This window comes from Pinus tabuliformis, chromosome 8 (genome assembly GCF_031772625.1).
Source record: "Pinus tabuliformis cultivar Carrire ecotype Pingquan chromosome 8, CPIR1, whole genome shotgun sequence".
Lineage (NCBI taxonomy): Eukaryota > Viridiplantae > Streptophyta > Pinopsida > Pinales > Pinaceae > Pinus > Pinus tabuliformis.
In genome coordinates, this window is record NC_142294.1 from 120438944 (window position 1) to 120441225 (window position 2282).

The window sequence follows — 2282 nt, forward strand, 5'->3', positions numbered from 1 at the left end:
TGAAAACTATAAGCTGATTTTCCCTTCAAACTATGGCGGAGCAGGGTGAAAGCACGCTTTTAAAGGCCCTTAGGGGTGACCCATCGCCTTCGCTTTCCTGTTGCCATGTCATCCATGGCGTGTTTTGGTTCCTGAAATACAAATATTATTCATTATTGCGAGGAGTTTATGGATTGTAACCTTACATGTGTTTTATTTCAATTTGAAATTTGTGAATGATAAATATTTTGTTTTAGTAAAGTTACAAAATTTTATTGTGTTTTTAGGTATTTGAATAAGTTTAAAAAAATTAATAATAATATATTTAATAAAAAAATTTAAAAATAAACATGAAAAAGTTAGTTATTTGACCTTGCCCATATTGAATATCCCTGAATCCTCACTTGACATAAAGATGCCCCTAAATACTTTATAAACTTTGTTTATTTATATTAGCTGATACTTGGAACTGTGATGGATTCGGATGACTTCTACTGAGAAGATTGTGGAGACAAGCATAGAAACTGCAATGGAGGCGTTGGAGGGGCTGATAAATGCAAAGGAGGCGGCCTTGGAGGGGTTGATAAACGCAAAGCCAGCCATTTCTAAATCTGAGTCTGACCAGGATGAAGCTACCAAAACCCACACAGAAAAAACCAACTCGCAATCAAACTTGTAATGAAATACTAGCAACCTTAACAGTTACATGGATTGGTTTCCTATTTAGCAACGCTTCCGGATTACACAAGACTCAATGCCCTTTGCTGGGAGGATCGACCACTTGGTGTCAGAAATTGAACTTGGTGAGGTTACAGAAATGCCTCCCTTTCAGCACTCAGATAGGCTGCTCCTTTACATTCATATGGACTAGTTTGGCTGGTAAAGATTATGTGAATTCAACCGTTCAACTTTGCAACTGATGCATTCGATTCTCTAAACGCACAATCGGAATAAGGATGGCCACTAAAAATGTTGGATAGTACTAGTGATGTCCGTAGAAACTAGGCCATCTACTGTGCCTGTGGAAGAAATGTTCTTCCATGTGTTTTTATGTGATACTTGATGTGACTTTGTATAATGAATTTCAGCAAAGATTGGAGTGTCATCTGAGCAAATCGAAAAAAGGTTTAAATGGGTTAAGACACTTTGGAGTGAGTTTTGATGTGTGGTATTTAATTTATTATAGGTAATAATTTAGTTTTCTGATTTTGGATTGATGGTGAATGGGTGTATTAATGAATTTTAAGATTGATTGGATTGTCATCAAAGCAAATTAGAAAAGAGTAATCATAATAAGATCAAGTTTTGTTAAAAACACTTGAGTAAATTTTGATTTGTGACATTTAATTCATTATATATAACAACTTAGCTCAGGGATTTTGGTATTGATGATGAATGGATGCACTAATGAATTTGCACAATGATTAGATTGCCATCGACAATGATTAGATTATTGTTGTATCCATATTGATGATGAATGGATGCACTAATGAATTTTCACAATGATGGGATTGCCATCGACAATGATTGGATTATCATTACAACGGTCAAAATTTGTTAAGAGCACTTGGAGTGAATTTTGATTCATGTCATTCAATTCATTATGTGTAACAATTTAGTTCACAAATTTAAATTGATAGTGAATAGGACTAAGTCGATTGATAATGAATGGGTGCATGAATTCTTTAAGAAATAAGTCATGGATTCAAATCTTCTTGATTTATAGAAAAAAAGATTATGTATAATTTGTTGATTAGACGAGTGAAAGTATACCATATTGTTCATCATCTAATAAGGATTTTCTGCTAGAAAACTTGTAACGGATCAAAAAAAACTTTTTTGGAATGTAATTTGTTGTTCCAGATATTGATTGAGAGACTTTTTTTTTTGAAAATAGTGCAAGAATTCAATATTGAGACTTGTTTCGTTAAAATAGTGCAAGAATTCACTATTGAGAGACTTGTTTTGTTAAAATAGCCCAAGAATTCAATAAAGCGTGTACATCTCTGGACTCTTGATTACCGTTTTTTCTCCTTTATCTCTGCAACCATTTAACGTATCGTATACGTTTAGTAAGAGAAAGCAGAAAGCTAATACCAAATGATAAACCATGCACAAAAAGAGTTGAAACAAATTAAAATTCTGTAATAGCAAATGATAACTCATACACAAAAGCTGAAGCAAAGCAAAATTACGTAATACCAAATGATAAGCCATGCAGCAAAGTTGAAACAAAGCAAAGTTCTGTAATACCAAATGCTAAGCCATGTACAAAAAGTTGAAACAAAGGAAAATTCACAAAT